This window comes from Pleurodeles waltl, chromosome 6, assembly GCF_031143425.1.
Source record: "Pleurodeles waltl isolate 20211129_DDA chromosome 6, aPleWal1.hap1.20221129, whole genome shotgun sequence".
In the NCBI taxonomy this organism is placed as follows: domain Eukaryota; kingdom Metazoa; phylum Chordata; class Amphibia; order Caudata; family Salamandridae; genus Pleurodeles; species Pleurodeles waltl.
The window spans coordinates 1,050,467,239-1,050,487,856 of record NC_090445.1 but is presented as its reverse complement, the minus strand read 5'-3'; the positions used below and the strand labels follow the sequence as shown (position 1 = coordinate 1,050,487,856).

The 20,618-nt window shown below is 42.5% G+C and overlaps 1 protein-coding gene across 23 annotated transcripts in view; it reads right to left on the bottom strand.

Moving 5' to 3' along the window:
- KCNAB2 (potassium voltage-gated channel subfamily A regulatory beta subunit 2) overlaps window positions 1–20,618 on the bottom strand; it is a 961,933-nt gene that overhangs the window by 97,767 nt on the left and 843,548 nt on the right. The gene's annotated exons all lie outside the window — the stretch shown is intronic.

Below are 20,618 nucleotides of genomic sequence, written 5' to 3'. Positions count from 1 at the left end.
AAACGTGTGATGCAGTCTTAGCAACTTAGTTAGGAACAGGCAGTTAAATCAGGGCACAACATCAAATGGCAAAGGGAGAGTATTTTGCAGGGACACTTTGCAAGCAGTGTACTTCATCTCTTCAAACTTTAATGCAGAAGTGTTTTACTTGCTGAAGGAAAGAGTAACAAAACAAAAAAAAGGAATTGATCCCTGGAAAAATATTTGTTTCCAATGGAAATTACTTTTAAAAACTGAAAAAGGGATCTGCCGATGAAAGGGCCTTGTTTTATGGTTCTATACATTGAAATGAGAGGAAAAACAAAAACTGACAATTTGTTACAGTTATCACTGTATCAGCAGGAACTGGTTTTGGAAAAGGACACAGGGAGCAGATAGACATAAACCAGTTAGGGCTTACAGGATGAAATGCAGGACACAGTTAACTATAAATTTAGTATCTTTACTGGATTTGCACATCTTTTGGACTGGGAAAATATATTCCTAGAATAGCTAAGGCTACATCCGTAACGAGTGTAATTTAGTGACAAGATAAAACTCTCTTATGATTCTAAGTCACATATCAGTTACGTGCTGCTGGCTTGATGGGTTAGCAGTGCACAATATTACTTTAGGTACCTACCATAGTACACGGTGCTTAAATAATCTAATTATGTCTTATATTAGGTCACTTTAATTATTTTTTAAGTTAATTAGATAGCTAGGCTGTTACACTAACAAATTCTAAATGAGTAGTTGAACTTCATGCTCTGATAACTGAGTTGGTATATTTTGTTAATATATTGTGCAGTATCACTTAGTTTTACTCTTCCCTGAATCAGTGTTGGTTCACACGTGTGAATCTCTATCTACCTTTAGAAAATAAATATCCAGATGGCTAGGGTGTGCATGAGAAAATATTCTATCTGTGTACTGAGAACAAATTGTGTGCAACACAACCTGCTCAAAACACCGACACAGCGATGATGGGTCATTAGAGGGACCACAATTATTATAGAAGGGGATGTGGCAATTTTTTTTAACCTCATGTTTTCTTACAGAAATACTGTTTCAACACATACCATGAAAATATGATGGGTGGCCATGAGAAATAACTAATATAAAGGGGCCTTTTGGAGGTGGTGGATGGCAAGGATAGTCTAAATGCCCTGAACAATATCAGCCAGATGCTAGAGGAATGGCCCTTAGAGTTTAACTTTTGCTTTGCTGGTGCCAATGAATGTGAGGAGAAGGGTTAAGCCAGACTGTGCTCTCCTTGACTGATTGCAATGGCTTGCACCCTCATTAACTGTCAGATTTACAAAACAGGCATGTGGGTTTATGCATGGACCTCATCCTTAGTAATTACAACATTATTTATGAACAATTTTTAAATTTAAGGAACCGTGCAAGGCGTGCCCTTAAATACGTTGTCAGCCTGGTCACATTAAATATATTTTTCATGCTATGAAATCAAATTTGGATGAACCTGCTAATAACCAGGGATTTCAATGTAATTTTTTGAACCAAGTAGAGTATAGCTCTGGCTTTAAAATTCCCTCTAGCCAAACTAGAATAACCAACCCGATCTCATGCGAAAGTTAATATCCTGTTTTTTTGTAGCTTGCCGCCGAGAAGTTAAAAAATCTAAGTCTTCTTTACTGCTAATCTTTTACTCTAGGAGGCCTCTGATATTATTATGAAGATGCTAGATTTACCGTACCAAATACCGATTTGCCTATATTAAACTACTTTAGCACTGTACAAATACCATGTATTAAGTGAAACTGTGAATGATAGCTCAAAAGGATGAACGCCCTATTTGATCTACATGGGAATTTGTGTCTACAAACTTCAGGGTTGCTCGGGTCATACAGTTCTAACCTTCATGCTCAGCAAAACTCTCTCTACAGGTGACCAGAGGATTCCATGAGCTAGACTGCATCACTTAGCATCCATGCACTGTGCTATTATAAAGTAGAAAATAAATAAACCTCAATGCAAATGAGAGCCTGCACGTTAAAAAAAAAAAAAAAAAAAATATGTAAAGTATACCTAAGAAACTCTGCACTGCAAGGCTGCAGCAGTGCTGCACCCTGGGATCAACTTTTCTGGTAGCTTTTTCCTTACTAGCACGGGGTGATTTAGTTAAACTAAAATGACAAACTTTTTCTGGGAAAGATGCTCACTCCTGTTGCTGCAGTATTTCCATCATTCTTTTATACCCGGATGAATGAGTTCGTTTTTTTAGACGCTCGATTGCAGACAATAATAAAAGTACTTTTGTTAAAAAGAGAGTGTGGTGTAACATTTATACCTAAGAATAAATCTCCCTACATCTGGTTTACTCTGGATAGTGATGAACTTTCCTGCTGAACAGATCCCAAGATGCGTAGGGCTGAATCTCATTAGAGGTAGAATAGATAATCTCACATGAAACACTAAAAGGAATGTTAAAGGAAGATCAGGAAGAGTTTGTGGTATAGAAAAGAAAAAAGCCTAATCAATACATTTCAGAATCGGCATAGTCTGGTGGCCAGGTCACAACTTTTAAGAAGCAAGTATGCTGCCCGGTCAAATTAAATTTTAATAACCTATAGCCTTAGAGGTAACCATGAAACTAACCTCGTATGTAATCTTTGTTACTAAAAGTACCCAAATGCCGGTTACAATCATCAGCCTTACACTCAAAACGATAAGAGTAGGAAAGAGAAGAGTATTAGCAGATTTGGGCACAAAGAAGATTGGAGGAATCAAACCTCCTAAACTGTTTCTCTCCCAGTAACTATTTCTCTCCCGTGTTGTACCTTATTCGAAGTTATTAAACGCAAGTAATACAAATATTATTTGCCCTTTACAAAAGGTATAGTGCTTTCAGAAGAGGAGTGCTGCAAGGCTGAATTCTGACCTTTGCTTTCTCCATTAACATCACCTGTATTAGTAGGCCATGCAAGAACCAAAAAAATGATCACTCATCTCTAAAGAGGACAGACTGACTCCTATTCAGTATTAAGAATTTTTGGACTTTAAATTGTCATGAAAATTAACCAGGAAAGGTCAAACAACAAGACAGCTCCTTCACTTCAATGTGAAATGAGGAATTATTACCTTCCTACTGGAAGATGTCAAAGGCCACTCCTGGGCCAGAAATATGGGCTGGAAAGTGAATAGAGTATTTGATACTACATAAAGCAAGTTTCTGAAAAGACCAGATGTCCATTCTTTGCACATCAAACAAAGTGTATCACCTGACAGGCTTAATGAAAAATGTGGAAAATATATTTCACAAGCATGGATACTACAATCGACAACATATGAACTAGTTTTGGCAACAGGCCTATTTTAAACCCTTCCATAAACAGGTTTGCTTACTAAAGTCCCATGGTTGAAATATGTGAAGATGATGTTACCCAAAATTGGACTCTTGGAGCTTTTAATCTGAGATTTTGGAATGCTGAACACCAGTAACTTAAGTTTCCCAGCCACATTAACAGTATGCTAATATTATATCTGATGAACATGAAAAGGGTTGCCCGAACACATCCAGAGAAGCGGGGGTTTAAACTGAGGAAAGAACAGCGGTTCTGTCTGGGGAACAATCACGACCTGCTATTATCATCTATAATTAAATAATACGTTATTGCTGGATAACTGATTCGATCAGTGCTACCATTAATTATTCATGTCAATCGTCATATATACGTTTCGGTCCCGCATTCCATCAAAATATACAATCCTGGAAAATGTTAACAACACAATTAACATATGACTTTGGTCGCAAGGAGATAGTACAAAAAACTGAGTTTTCTTCGTATATCACCTTGCAAGGATACAGAAATGAATGACCTTCAGGTGGATTATGACTAAACATCCACATAAACACCTACCTTATGTTTTAACACTGAGGGACAATAAATGTAACAAATGAATGTACTGCTATAACGTAATAAATATTTGTATATATTCCTTTACATGTTAAATGTGGTGTTCACATTTTCTAGTATTTAATATTTTGATGGAATGTGGAACTGAATTTAATAGATGGTGATTGGCAAGAATATTTAATGGTAACAGTGACTGAACCAGCTATCCAATTATCAAGTACTCATTATTGTAGATTAATAAAAGCAGGCCAAGGTTGTCCCCAGAGAGAACCTATGCCTTTTCACTATTGCCATACATTGGGAGTCATTAAATTGCGGGCAAATTTTACTACTATTACAGACAACAGCAGCAATTTGTGGGTCAATATTAATTCAAATCTTTAAATGTTGGCATCAATGTGTGCACATTAAATAATAAGTATATGCTTGATTATCTTCTGCAGACAGCTCTCAAATATTTTCACCTAATAAAAATAAATCAGGTGGAAAATCAGCTATAACAAACAAGAGCTATCACAAGATTGCATTGCATGGATTCCATCGGAAGCCTCCGTTGTTTACACCAGATCCTTTATCTGCTAGTTCACTGGTATGCTGTAGCAACACTTAATAACAAAAAACATTACCTACCACTGCTACATTACAAAGCCCTTCAGGGCCAGACTGTCAGGGCGAGCATGTGCAGCGCTGCTAGTCTGCTTTGGCAGAAAGCAGAACTCACAACTGCAGGAGGGGGAAGGAAAGCTGGTAGGTGCAGGCTTTGGTTAAGGATGGCAGGTAAGGTATTTTTCTAACATTTGGGTCACTGAGGGAGAGGCAATGTTATGTATGACACCACCATTACTCCTCTGCTTCTACATATCAGTTGAAAGCAGGGGCAGATTATTTGGGAAGCAGGGGGCATACGTAATATACCATTATAGATGGGTAAATAGAGAATTAGGGGATGTTTTCAAGCTTGCGGTTCTCAGTGACATCATAAACAACTCAAGCTTCACTCTCGTTATCTATCTGATGTCACTAAAAACTCCTCAGTGAGAAACATTCTTATGATGCACTGTTACCCATCCATAATCCTATAGCTTATCACTAAAAAATGGCAAAAATATTTGGGCCATTGACCACCTCCTCTAATGAAATCATGAAACTCTATAGTTTTAGCAATTATATTCCTCAATGACCTGAGGAGGGAGATGACATGATGGGCTTTTTAGTCCTGTGCTACTGGTATAGACCAGGATGTTAGTGGAAATAATACATACATATGGTTTTGACATCCAGCAAAGATGCCATGATAATACTTTATACACAGCCCTGCAAATTAAGACAAGTCTTAGGTCAAATTGCTGTTTCAAGCATCTGGGATACACTTAGACCTGTGTAGTGTTCTTCACTGTATGGGAATAAAGCCCATTTTGCGTACATAAGGCAAGGGGGTTTGTGGGCCGGCAAAGACCAAACTCAGTCTCTACATTAGGTATGGTTTTGTCTTTAAATCATTCTATGGCCTTATTAAAGAGGTTATTATACAAATAAATCCCGAGTGATGTCTATATGAAAGGGGGTTCTATAGAAACAGGCTTTTTTAAATATGGTGTGGAATGTGTATTAGGCTTCTTGCATCTAGCAACCATGTGTGGGGCAAAATGATATCATTATGACAAAGTTATAATGGAGAAAATAACTTTAGCGTTATGTTATAGTAACTAGCTATTTTTAAGATAATTTGATTAAGATTTTGTCATTTTAATTGTCCATTTTATAAACTGATAGTTCCCTAGATTATAATGAGTAAATGTAACAGGACTCACTTCTTTGTAAAAGAGTGAGATTTTTTTTACTATATACCAGTAAACCGTATTTTATTACTTGTAAATTATATTATGAATGAATAACTTACGGATGAGGAATTATTTCATGCTTGTTTTATGGAAACGTGATTAAATAAATGTTTTGAACAAGGACAGTGATTTAACAAGGTGGAGACAGACTATCAACAGGCAGCTTAGGACCATTACTAGGGTCACAGAAAGGCATTCTCTCGAACTCTTAATGCCTCTTAATAGAATATTGATAAATTTCTTCCTTCGGTGGTCTATTAATCAAAGTCAAGCTCTCATCTAGTGACAGGGAAGTGTGACATTGTTAACAATACAAAGAGAGCTGGGAATAAAACAATAAAATCAGGCAATGGGCAGGCACTCAGACTTGCTGTGAACAAAAATACTTATGAACAATGCAATCAAACCGTCAAAGAGCCAAGATTAACTCCTTGAGAGGATTGTAACCAGCACATGCCTCAAAGCCTGCTAGGACAAGCTACATAATGTTTGTTACTTGCATTAGTAAGATGGATCCTGGTACGCAGACTGAGCCACTGATTAAAAGTCTCCCTTCTTGTGCTTTTGCATATTATTCGTCTATTATATTTGGTTTCATGAACAATCCAAAATGCTCACAGTAAACATTCATAGGTGGGTAACCTCACTGCTGGAAATCTGGGATGCAGCTGAAGATAGCAGTGGGCAACTCAGTTCAACAGTCTTGTCATTGCCACGGATTGTTTGATGAAAAGTGCAAATAGTAGAGGAAGCGATTCTTCTAGGTGAAGTGTTTGGTTGTAACTCAGAGGAACCACCTTAATGCCTTCAACGACCAAGACAAAGACTGGAAGTTAGAAAGTAATGTTCAAACCTGAGCTCCTTGACCAACTACGTGTGGTGCTCTCCCTTGGTCACAGGCTCCACATCTCTCATTTTAACTTACTGGGGCACTAAAAGCAGCATTGGAGGGTATGTGCCACACAGTTGCCCAGACCATTGAGGAATACCCTCTGACAAAACTCATCTGCCTTTTGAAGTGCTCTTCTACAGAAAGCAACTAGAGTTTTAGTAAGGGTTTTCACGCTTATCTTATGAGCACTTCTAGAGCTCTGAAAGGCGTGCTTCAAAGATGTCATTTTCCTGGTCACAAGAGACATTTTGTGAATATTCTTAGAAAGTCTATGTAACTAAGAAGAGACAATCAATGACCAGGGGAAGACCGTATAAAAAGAGAACTTTTAGGAAAGGGACACAATTCAAGTACATAATCATACACCTGCCAGTCATGTTAACTATTACCAAGAATGGGTACATTATAATCTAAAGATACAGAGTCATGTTTAGCCCCTCTCCATATACATATCCAGCTTTGCATTTCACAAGGATAATCTTAGTTTTCAGATGGCGGTTTTAGGGTGCATTATTATTAAAAATTGTTTACTAAACACCCTGATGGCAATGCAACATAGGCAGTAAGCCACAACCCTTGTAAGATATGGCACATTAATCAAGAAGTTGCATGGAAGCATAAGTAACAAAAAAGCATGACCTTCGGTTATCTCATTTGGGCGCAGGGCTGATGAGAAATATTATAATATCTGAAATGAAAAGTGACACTCAAATGCTTGAGGGTTCACCGAAAATGGACTAGAAAAATATCATTAAAGGAAGAATTAATAGAGTTGGAGGGCAATGTATCATGACACATTGAGAAACTATCTGTCACAGCCACAGTATTTAATAATGTAATATTTTGTGAGTGCAAAGACCAAAGGGGTAGTATTTGGTATTATTGACTGCCAACCACTACAGTGAATCAGGCCTTATCGTCAATACTTATTGAAGTAGAAGACAAATAGATAATTGGGGCTTTATGCGAGAGGCTGTTTTCAAAGAGCCACTTTGGCAATGAGTAACAATAAGCAGGAGGGTATCGAAACAACTACTGTTTGCAAGGCATACTGAAGTTTGTCGCACAGATTGAGAAGTGTGGCTAAAATAATCTATTGAGCACTTTTGCAAATATTTCTTTAAAAAAATGACAAAGAACAATAGAAAATTCAAAACTGTCTATTCTGCAAAATGTATTTACCTTAGGACAAATTTTATATACAAATACACGCATTTACACAGATGTGGGCTGTGAAGAACTGTACAACTGCATATACACCTCTCTTAATGAAAAGTGTTGATATTTGTTGCAATCACTATCTAAAACCTCTGTTAGGTAAGGGAGCGGCTGGTCTGTGCACTAACATACGTATTTCATTTAAGGAGAAATGTTATGTGCATAAAAGCAATGGATTGACACATATCCGAAAAAAAGAAATTAAGAGGATCAAACTATTTTTTTTAGAAACACTTAGTACGATCCTTCAGGCAAATCTGAATCATGCAGGTTTGTTGTCAGTTTTTATTTTGTGTAAGCCAAGGCATAAACCCATGCCAAAAAGAGAAGCAAAGCAGTCCACACCAGGCATAAAATATACATTGCATGCACAGTAATAAAGTGACCATCTAAGAAAACATACGGCCTATGGAAACGGATGGTCCGCTCCGCTGGATTACCAGTGGTTGTGCAATGCCTCCCAGAAGATCGCTGAATATTGAAAAGGTCAATCAGAAAGGTCATCAGCTACTAGAGTTGGGCAAAATGGTTTTGTTATATTTGCTGGGCAGTGTGTGTCTGAAAGGCCAGATTTGCAGAACGAGCATGGTATTAGGGAGAGTGCAAAGCTATACTGTTTATCTCCAGCAAATTGAACAACGGGGCTCAAAAATGAAGCATGTCCATAAATTATACTACATTACCATGATCCCGGTTTAACACCTTCAAACATTTCTACCGCATTCTGCCTGGAATGAATTAAGCACCTAGCAAGTGAAAAAGACCCCCAGCAGAGCAGTAACGGAGGCACTTGCAGCCTGTTTAATGCAGGGGATCCCAAATCATCAAGAGGCCCCCGATACTTCAGGAGCCCCCTTTCAGTCCACGGCTAATGAATATCTGTGAGCTATGTGTGACTGAGGTGCCCCTCATTACATTTTGCAGGGGGGCTGTACCACTTAGTGTGACGCCACTGCCGTCAGACCAATATATGGCTGAAGAGAAGGAGACAATAGTCTTATCTCGCCATTTTCTCCCTGCCCAAATGATTTAGGGATCGTGGGAACGAACCATGTGCCTGCTTCACTAGTTTTAGGCCCTCTAAGCCTAGGTTCCAATACTAACCTAAAATGGGTAGTGGGGACCACTTCATTTTGGAGGTGGGTGGCAGGCACCTGGTGCCACTCTGGACTAGCAGCAGCATCCCTTGCCACAGTGCTCATTCTGAAATATAAATGCAGGACCGGTTCTGCCACTTGGCTCTGAAAATGATGACAGAGAGACCCCCATCTCTGGCAACACACATCCTTGCACAGTTAGTGATGGGCATTTCTGCAAGGAAGTATATCAGAGCAGAAGATACTTCTGGAGGTGTAAGTGCTACTGCATGACTACCAGTTTAATCCCTTTTCCTAGCTTGACACCAATGAAACATACAAATCCCACTGAAGCGACTAAATCAAGGCTTGCGATTAGGATGAAAAAGTGCAACACAGATAGATTCCTCACTTATCCAGACCTTTTCAATCGATTAAAAGTTAGATCTAAAGAGATCACTACAAGAGGCTGAACTTGTGAAGTTTCGATTCAACTTATTTCTAAATGTTCTCCAAAAAAAGAGAATTTCAGGAGGTTGGCACTGGGCCAGGGTAAAGTATGCATTACTTTTCTTTTAGACCAAATCCTGCATTTTGAGCGGTAAAGCTGAATCCCAAAGACACTCTGAAATAGTTAATACTTGGCTGTGGTTCTCATACAACACAAATAATATTGTTGCAAGTCTACCATTAAGACGAGTATCTCAAATTTACCGTTATTATTCTCTCGAATGTTAAAGGACTCCTGAGATAAAGTAGAATATCACATGCAGCGTCACAGTAATTGTGAAAACCATTAGCTTTTAGGAAAATGAACATGCAAAAAATGCTGTATGAAAGCACAGTTTATTTCAGATTAGCTCTGATGCAACATCGACGTTTGACATTGTAACCACCATAGTGATCCGATTACCATGCAGTTCTTCGCGGAACATTTAACCATTGTTCGCTGAAACACTTAGTGCCTCCTACAGTCTGTTCTAAATTATCTGGTGCAGTGCTGGGTAAGTAGGCATAGTAAATAAGGGAGTGTACAATCCTGGTTCCACTGAAGATTGCTCCAGAGTTGTAGGTTTCTAGTTTTTGTGTAGCGCGTAGTTGCCATTGATATGGCGCTGCACTCTCTCTCTGATATGCCTTTCCACACTGCTCTGGTAGTTCGTGTGCTTTGTAGTGTTTAGTGTGCTGTAAGTTAGGCAGTAGTGCAGGCTTGGGACGTGCGGCTTTTGTTACATAAAGATCCCACTGGTATGGTATTGGGCCACAGGGTGGCTTTTTTTTTTTTTTTTTCTCCAGTGATGTTTAAGTTTGTTGAGAGGAGTGGTTTACCTGTGTCTTGCCCAAGGGTTGGGGGTTGCTTAGTCTCAGTTAATGGCCTAATGCTGCTATCATGTAATGTTCGACACTCTTGAAGAGGAAACATTGTTTTCAGGAGACCTTTAGGACAAGGATGCCTTATAGCCAGGACCCGACTGGGAAGACAAAGCAGCCTTGGAAGTTTAGTCAGACCACCCCCTCCACGGAGGCTGGAAACGAGAGTGAGTGGATTATGCTGGACTGTTGCTTTTATTACTGGGAGCCGATATCACAGTACCATTGCAAAACCGGTCCCCAGTAACCAGACAGGCCCACACCCTTCCAGCCTCCCGGGGAAAGGCCCGATGTCCTACGGGCAGAGTCCAGCTCTGATTTGAACGTGCCAATAGGTTCTCAGACTCCTAATACAGGAAACTTTTCAAAATCTCGCAAAATAAATAGCGTAAATGCTTACTTTGCAGTGTACACTTCCCTAAGCAGACAGCGGCAGCATAGCACTGGCTGTCCAACCTCTATGTGTTAGAATCTTGAATGAGGGCACGAAATTCTAGGACGTCGTTAGGTCTCCACAACAGCGTTATGTGACTGTTCGAACTTTATGTGCCTGTTCGATCTTTTCAAACCAAAACGACATACAATATAAACAGCACTTTGTGTCAATCCGTAGCATTTTGTGATTGGCTACGTTTCAAAGGTTTTGTAGTGTTTGCACTTTGCAATGGTAATCGTCTGGGCACAACTGAGTATATTCTCTATGCATATCTCTTCTCAGATGTATACATGTTCTGTGATACTCCAGGGTGTAGCCAGAAAAATAAACTGCTCCCCCCTTTGAACCACATGACATTAAAGTACAAGTTACTTACCTTTGGTAACAAAATATCTGACAGAGACATATTCTAGTTGCAGATTCCTTACCTTAGAATTTCCCCCCAGGCGTCAGACTGGATCTGGAGACTTTTTCTTCGAGTAAAATCTTTGCGCATTGGTAGGTGGCATCGGTCGACATCGCAGGCGTCGTAGTCGCCGTGATGACGTCGAGAGTAGTACATAGACACCACCTCAGCGCAGGGACGTCAGTTTCTTTTAACGACTTTCCACGCCAAAGCACAAAGCCGCGAAGAACACTGAGATTGGTGCGCAAGAGCTAAGGACCTGAAGGAGGAATCCCTGTCCCTAGCAATCAGTTCACAAGCAGGGAGGATGGGTGGAGGTTGGTAAGGAATCTGCAACTAGAATAGGTCTCTACCAGATATTTCGTTACCGAAGGTAAGTAACTTGTACATCTGATAGAGACTTCTAGTTGCAGATTCCTTACCTTATAATAGATACCCAAACAATGCCATTATCGGAGGTGGGCTGCAAATCAAGATCATACTAGAAAGTCCTGCAGGACCGAACGACCAAAGTAGTCATCCTGACGAACCAGACTGTCCAGGAAGTAATGTTTAGCAAACATGTGCAGGGATGCCCACGTAGCTGCCTGGCAGATATCCAGTACAGGAACTCCGCATGCTAACGCAGTGGAAGCAACAGTTGCTCTGGTGGAATGAGCGGGCAAGGGGTTGCTTCTTGGCCAAAGCGTAGCACATCCTGATGCCAAGAAGTACCCATTGAGAGATGGTAAGTTTTTGCACTGCCTTCCCTTTCTTCGCACCTACATACCAGACAAAGAGTTGATCATCCACCCGTAAATCTTTAGTACGATTTAGATAGAACACCAACACTCTTTTAAGGTCCAAACGGTGGAGTCTCCTCCTCATAAGAAGGATGTGGGGGGGGGGGGTGTAAAAAGTAGGCAAAGTGATGGTCTGGCCTTCATGAAAAGGCCTAACAACCTTGGGAAGGAAGGAAGCCTTAGTCCGCAACACCACTTTGTCAGGGTGCATAGACAAGAATGGAGGCTTGGAAGAAAGAGCTTGAAGCTCACTCACTCTGCGAGCAGAAGTGATGGCAATAAGAAAGACAGTCTTGAACGTGAGGAGCTGTAAAGGGGAATTGTGCATCGGCTCAAAGGGAGTACACATTAAGTAAGGACAAGATTGAGGTCCCACTTAGGCATGATAAATGGAGTGGGAGGAAATTAATGGGTGAGACCTTTAGGGAATCTTTTCACAATAGGAGATTTAAAGCGTGAGGGCTGATCAGGGAGCATAGGAAAGGCTAAAATAGCCAAAGAAACACCCTTTAAGGGTGCCCAAAGCAGAGCCCTGCCGGGCTACAGAAAGAATGAAAAAAGAATGAACAAAAGAACCTCAGATAGATGAGCAGAAAGGAGATCAGCAGATTTGTTGGTACACCATACCACAAATGTATGCCAACAACAGGTGTATACAGTTCTGGTGGAGGGATGCCTGGCTGCCAAGATAACATCACAGACTATGGGTGGAAGATGAAAAGTCGTTAACTGCCGCCGCTCAGTCTCCACGCATGAAGGCAGAGATTGGGCAGGTTCAGGTGGAGAAACGTCCCCTGTTGCTGTGACAGAAGATCCGCCCGAAGAGGCAGTCTGAGTGGAGGATCGGTGGCCATGCTCAATGACTCTGGATACCATACTCTCCGTGCCCAGTTCGGAGCCACCAACATAATTTGGGCCCGGTCATTCCTGAATTTCTTGAGAACTCTGAAGTGGTATAGGCGTAAAGGAGGCCGGAGTTCCACTCAAGAGGAAAAGCGTCTCCGAGTGAGTGGCACCTTGGAAACTCCAACGCGCAAAACAGCTGACATTGTGCGTTCTCTGCGAAGGCGAACAGATCTAACCAAGGCTCTCCCCACTGCTGAAAGAGACCTTGTGCCACTTCCGGATGGAGACGTCATTCGTGATTGGCTGTTCATCGACGGCTGAGTTTGTCCACTCCGCGTTGAGAGAACCCACCAGATGTTGAACCACCAGGACCCTACCCCGCCCTGTTTGTTGCAGTACCACATGGCGGTTGTATTGTCCGTGAACACTTGCACTACTTTCCCTTTGAGAGAGGGAAGAAATGCTTTCAACACAAGCCTGATCGCCCGGCGCTCCAGAAGACTGATATGGGGCCCAGATTCCACCAGAGACCAGAGGCCTCTGATCTCCGCTTCTCCCATGTGGTCGCCCCAACCCTGAAGCGACACATCTGTCACTATGGATAGATCTGGCTGGGGAAGGGAGAGGGATCTGCCGTGGACCGAATGCAGATTCGAAAGCCGCAGTCCCCTCCGAGACCTATACCATGTTGGAAGATTCCTCTGATGCTGCGCCCACTGGAACTTCAAGTCCCACTGCAGAGCCTGCATATGCCATCTGGAATGTGTCACTAGCAGGATTCAGGAGGCCATGGGGCCCAGCAGCCTCAGAGTCAGTCTCACCGAAACCAAAGACGGAGGCTGAAAGATCAGAATAATAGCCTGAACATCTTGGACTCGCTTTTCGGAAGGATAAGGCCAAAACTGCACTGGGTCCAGAACAGCTCTGATGAAAGGGAGCGTCTGAGAGGGAGTCAGGTGTGACTTCGGCACATTGATAGTGAACCCCAGCATGTGCAGGAGGCTCGCCGTAGTCGGAAGGTGGGAGATGACTTTCTGGGGCGAGTCCACCTTCAACAGCCAGTTGGCGAGGTAGGGGAAGACTGAGACCCCTAACCTGCGCAGATGAGGTCCAACCACCGCCATCACTTTTGTGAACACCGAGGGGTGCTGGTAAGATCGAAGGGGAGCATGGTAAACTGATAGTGCTCGTGACCTACCACGAATCGCAAGTAACGACTGTGGGCAGGCAGGATGGGAATGTGGAAATAAGCATCCTGCAAGTCCAAAGCTACCATACAGTCTCCTGTGTCTAAGGCAGAAAGGACCTGAGCCAGTGTGAGGATTTTGAATTTCTCCTTCGTGAGGAAGCAGTTGAGGTCCTGAAGGTCTAGGATAGGACGTAAGCCCTTGTCCTTTTTCGGCACCAGAAAATAGCAGGAATAACAACCACGCACTACGCTGGGTACAGCGGTTTAAAAGGCAGGCAGTGTTCATGGACCGCAGCGCAAGAGTAGAGGAAGAAAACATCTTCTTCCCAAATTGTTCCAGCCTTTTTGATTCCCTATCCGGGGGTGCGGAAGGGAATGTGCCTGAGGAAGAGGAAGTCTGGATGACAAGACTCTAAGGCGTGGGGTGTTGGGACAGGAATTTAGGGTCGTTCGGGGTGGGACGATGGCTGCATGTGATAGTCCTGTTCTCAGGAGCCCCTGTGTTGGGTTTGGACCAAGTACCCAAAAGGACATTGGTGAGGGCTTCATTGAATGGCAAAAGGGGCTCAGATGTGGAAGCCCGTGGCTGAAGCACCTCTGTCAGGAGATTGGACCTGACCTGTAAAGTAGGCAGCTCAAGGCCAAGGACCTCAGGCGCCCTACTGACCACCATAGCATAAGTTGCTCCCTCCACTGTAGCCACGGTAGTAGGAGACTGCATGCAAGCGTCTGGAGAAGTGTCCAGTCCACTGGCCTCGCCCAATTCCTGTGCCCAAAAATGGGTCATCCTGGTATTCATAAGGTCCACGGACCTCTCTAATCCTTACCCGAATTCGTACCCATAAGGAAAAGGGTCCAAATCTGACCTGGGGTGAGTAGACCCCATCAAAGACAGAGGCGGCATCGGCCGATGCATTCCGACTCAGAGTAGTCGGGGATAAGGAACGGGTCGATGTCGATAATGGGCACCACCGACGTCGGGAGCGTCGACAATCGAACCAGCGATGGGGAAGGTCTCAATGGTCCGACAAGCGTCAGTGTGGATATGCAAGCGGATCCAGAGTGGGCCTCTGTGGCCTGAGCCAAAGCCGCCGGCGCAGAACCCGAAGGCCCCCCAACTGAACCCCTTGGGCCCGAAGGCATTGTATCGGGCCGGCCTGCCCAAAAATGAGGCGCATGGCCTCATACACCTTCTTTAATTGGGCAGGGACCACTCCAGCTCCCGGGAATTCAGGGAAGCGCGGAGCGGACCCAGAAGCAGGCTCCAAAGACTGAGGCCTCGAGCGTTGACACTCCTCCAGTGTCGCCTCTCACGGGGTGAAGTCGAATGGATCGCTTCAACTTCTTCTTACCTGTGCCTGAAGTCTTGGAGGAAGAAGAATGGTGGTGGCTCTGCGAACGGTCTCAAGACCTTCCCCTCGAGTGAGACCGGGACCTACGGGGAGTCGAATGCCAGGCCACGATAAGCTTGAGGGACTGCTCCCTTCAAGGCCTTCGGGTGCATGGCCCGGCACTCGGAGCACGACTTCAGGTCGTGGACCATTGACAGAACCGATGCAGATCTGTCACCGACATCATGCGGTGACAGTCCTCGCACAGCTAGAAACTGGTCTTCAGGGACATCTCGACACACCAAAAACTCACCAAAATGAGACCAGGGTAGCTCTCTCCGGATCAGCAGGTGGCGCGGAAAGAAAAGAACTGTTGTCACTATGCTGAGGTGGCGTCTTTGTACTACTCCCGATGTCATCACGGCGACTACGATGCCAACGATGCCCGCTGTCGACCGACACCAACTACCGACGTGCAAGGGTATTGCTTGAAGAAAAAAATCTCCGGATCCAGTCTGACGCCTGGGACGGAAAATTCTAAGGCAAGGAATCTGCATCTATAAGTCTCTATCAGATTATGCAAACAAAGTGAGAAATCCCGACCATTTCGATGCAGGCCTGTGAGAGTTGTCCCACCCTCGCCCGTGGAGAACATAGTGCACATTTTTTTTTACTATAATTTTGTTGTTACTTCCTTCCCTTCCAGCCACGCTTCTTACTCTTAATTCATTTCCCTCTATTTTTAGCTTCCTTTTACCCGTTTTTAGCTTGCCTCCTTACAATCGTCCTTTCCTTCCTTTCTTTGTGCCTTCTTTCAGCTGTGCTTTTTTAAATTTCTTTCTTGTTCTTTCACTCTATTAGCCTCAAATATTTTTGTCACTACCATCGTTTCTTTTTCTTTCTGTACTCGTTTAGCACTCCTTTGACCGATCCCACAGCTTTGCTATGGGTCTCCTTTCCTTAATATTCATAACCTTTGTCTTTTATCTGGTGAACTGCATTTCACAGATAAAGGACAATAAAATCAAGTTATTGTAACTACCGTGTAGCGGGGGCTTCTCTGCGCCCTTGGTGACACTATTTATTATACATCTCCAGGCATAAATGTCTAGTGAGGCTTGGACCCTATTCACTGCCATAGCTTTTAGGTCCACCTTAGATACCTCTTTAGCTCTCTGCCAGAGTTCATGAGGGTGCTTCTTTATTGACTGGCAATTTTTTACGTATAGTTGTGAAAACAGGTGAGTGGGTACAAATGAAAATGATTGAGGATAGATGGAGGGATGGATGAGAACGAGCATGTATGGTTGGGTGGCTAAGTAGCACAGGAACATTAGAAGAATGAGTTTGTATGTAACAGGTGATTGTACATGGATGCATGAATGGGTGAGTAAATATGTATCCATGGATATGTAACCACTGTATTTAAAGGTACGTGTGCAAATATATGAGTACATACATGTCCGTGAATAAACATATAGACGCAGTGCATAAATATGAAAACACTTCCTGCGATATCAGTCCTGAATGCCGTCAACCTGACTGCATGTACTCCCATTCTTCTGACCGCAATCTCGCTCTTTCTCTAATTTACTCATTAGAAGATTTCCAAACTTCCTTGTCACTAGTTTCAAACCTCCCACACTATTTCTTCTCAATCAAGACATATGGCCACATGTTACACTTTCACATTAATGACTCATGTTCGCTCCAATAGTTTTACTTCTATCAATCTACTTCTATCATAAAACATGTAATCTACTAGTTAACCTGCAATGAAGAAGCAAGAATCATATAATTCATTAAACTACATCTACCCTGGGCCATGGAGTCGTGTAACCGTCCACGAAGTGCTTCAATGACTTGTCATGACAGTACTCACTATATAAATGCAATCACTATTACAAAAGACACACAAACTAAGACACAGCTTTGTCATAACGGAAAACGGAAGCAACTGAACTACCTCAGCCCAACAGCATGGACATAGTCATACTGGCTCTGCTGGTGACAGGCCTACTTGACATCACTAACACCACTGACCAAACACTGGTCAATAAAGTGTTACTACAGGATGCAAGGCCGAGGTAAAAAATAAGAGGGCGGCCTCACTTGGAAATCTGAACATCGAGAGGGATGTGATCTGACTACCAACATAGCTGAGTTCATAGACATGCATCCTCTCTTGTCCTCATGTCATCTGCTGCTTAGAAGGCTTAGAGGTATCAAACAGACACTGAGTCCAGTGGTAGATAAACCACTTAAAACAGGCAGAGTATTATTTTTATTATAAATAATGCTGCTATCACTTAAAGACCTAGCTAAAGGCTGTGTCTGGGTTTGCCATAAAGACAATCAGTAGGATAGAAAATGATTGTTCAGTCTCCATTTCTAGGAACAGAGCAGCATGGCTATTATCAAAGTAACAACCTCCACACTGAATTAACGGTTTATTAGATTCTGTTCTGGCTTTTCCTAGTAATCCAATTACCCTGCACTCCGCTTACTGTGTTCTCTTGAAGCAAAAGCCAGGAGTTGAGATGATGTGGTAACCTCTTACTACATACTATGTGTGTAACTGTGAACAGAGTTGGTTCTTTTGATTCAGTAAGTCTATTAGTAGGTGCTTGTACCACATCACTCCCAATGGTGGCTTGTTACACCCACAGTTCAGGTACTTGCTCTCTAATATGAACTTGCATGGCTTCTCATCTCACTTTCTCCTTGTACTGATCAATCCAAGTAACTTTCAAAAACAATATGCAAAGGTCCCCCAATGTAGTATGTTACCAACTGAGCTTTCTCACTTGAGTCAAGCATTCTTTCCCTGCATCCCAACAACTTACACTATTGTCCATGCCCTATTGCTGTTCATCATTAATACGGCAGTTGTGCTGGAGTCATACACACTATGATGACTCAGCTGAAAGCAGTCTGGCTTGAAGCTGCCTGCTTAATCAATAACCAATGGAAATTGAACAGCATCGCTTCGAGATAGCTCTACTAGATCTCTCTTTCATACCACGTCAAATTTACCTCCCACAATATGATCTTGAAACAAAGAGACCCAGACTAGTGAGCAGACAAGCTCAACAAATGACAATGTGCAACAAGTGTGGATCAGTTTTTTGCCAACTAGAAATTCAAAAAGCCCAGACATGCAACCAAGCCATCTCTGCTTAATTGCCTTGGCTCTGAAACCAAATTCATTTTCAGCATAGACTCATCTCAACAACTTACTTATTCCAAATATTTCTGCGATTAACACATTGATCTAGGTCCCAATTGATGTGTATGCAGCATGTGCACCCTGAGCAACAGAATCATGTATCAAACATGCAAGAGAGCTTGGCATTTCCTGACCTGTTTCTCTCCTGGCCTGGTTTACAATTTAAGACATGCACCAATCTTGCTGTAGCCCATGGTCGGTATAAGACTGCTTTATCACCCACAGAATTTTCATTGTTCTTGATAGCATTCAAAATCATTACTTGGTATCAAACAAATTCCCTCAGGCTGTAGGATTTAGACTTTGTGTGTATGCCAATTATACATAGCTCTACTCTGAAGTCTGTACCAACCAGACAGCCTGCTCAATCGCTATGATCAAGAGAACCTTTAAGTAGATAAAGAGATGGTACTTTAAATAGAAAAGCTGTGAAAAATAATACAGTAGCGGTACAATATGCTCGATCTGATCTACCTTCAAATACTGAGTTTTTTTGCTGTTTCCCAGTTACTTTATTCAGCTGCAGTAGTACTACTGTAGACTGCTGTCTCATTAATTACTAATTATGAGCCCCTCTGTCCTCCAGCTAGGAGTAAAGATGGGTGCCTGCTGGAAGATCACACCTCATCTGACAACAACAGAATCTCCTGGCAGAGGACAAACATAAGAAGCCCAGGACGAAAAACCATGAGCAGAGGATAGAGCAGTACCGATCGGATGAAGAGATCCTTCAGTGGGTGCCCTCTCGATGACGGCACTGCCACAAATGCAGACAAGTGAGTAAGGAGGCTCGGAGGGCATTGGGAGTACCACTGGACAATCAGAGAAGAGAGTTACATGAACGCACCAGGGCTCTCTAATGAAGCCACGGAGGGTTTGGGTCGCAGAATCGTCTGCGAGAACATCCATGCTTTATTTATAGGCAAACTTGAAGTTGGACGATCACCTGAATTAAAGTGAATGAACAGTCCTTTAGACGCTGCCATGAAAAACAAGCCACACACGATATTGACAATTACGCTAATGGTAACAGAAAAAGAAGAGCGAGTTCTTAATGGCAAGAAGCTGTTGCAGAACATTTACACATTCTATTTCAGCACCGGGACGAACGTTGTACTCCTCAAAAGCAGTATCCATCGAGAGGTACTCACTTGTGCTGCTTAAGATCCTCGAGGCACTTACAAGGCAGATTGGCTGAGCAAACCACTAAAAACAACCTACATAAAGAAGTTACTGCCCCAAAACAACGCAGAGGAGGCAGCTGTTAGAGACAGTGGTCGCTTATTTTTCAGACACTACTCACAGCGTGGCCTCCAAAAGGTAACCATCAAGCCCTTCCCACCAAAGGGGACACCAACGTCCTGCTTTTGGAATTAAAAAAAAGTTTGTCTTCCCTATCCAAAGAGTTCACGAAAGCCCTCTCATATGTCGACCATTTCCCCCAAAATGCTGAAATCAGACTATGTTTTACATCCAAGTGGAGCTACAGACCATGATCATTTGCAACAGTCCATGGGTACCCTATTCTTATTAGATGTTAATTAACCTGAAAATCTTTCAAGGCTGGGCGGTCTAGAATGATTAATTTGATGCTGAATGGGTTGGGGTGGGGTTTTAAGGGTAATGGTGGGGGGCTTGGAATGTCCTAAATGCTGCTGCAAAACACAGCCGCGGCTCAGAGTTCGACTTATGAACAATTCTACCTCGCAACAGTCCTATTTGCATTATTTTTGCTGCTGCTGTTTGCCATGAACATTGTTTCAATTATATTTGTGGGTAATAGTGTTTTTTTTTTTTTTTAAACCTTTATGTTTTTATTTTATTTTGCAACATAAAAAGTGCATGGTAATAGGTGTCAATTAAAGCGGAAAGTTATGGACGCTATAGTCGATTAGTCAGATATACATAAGCAATATATCTGTCGAGACAGTAAGCAGATTTCAAATGTCATAAATCCAGATAATTCTCACTTGGCAATCTCATCTCACTTGTATAGCGTGGGGTAATATCTCCTCATTATTCTGGATCCCGCAAGTCCATATCTGTGCCACAGTGTTCATTAAAATAATCCAACAAGCCCCCCAGAACCCTCCAGGCCACCAAATCCCCTGCTAACTCATCATCCATACAAAAGCCTC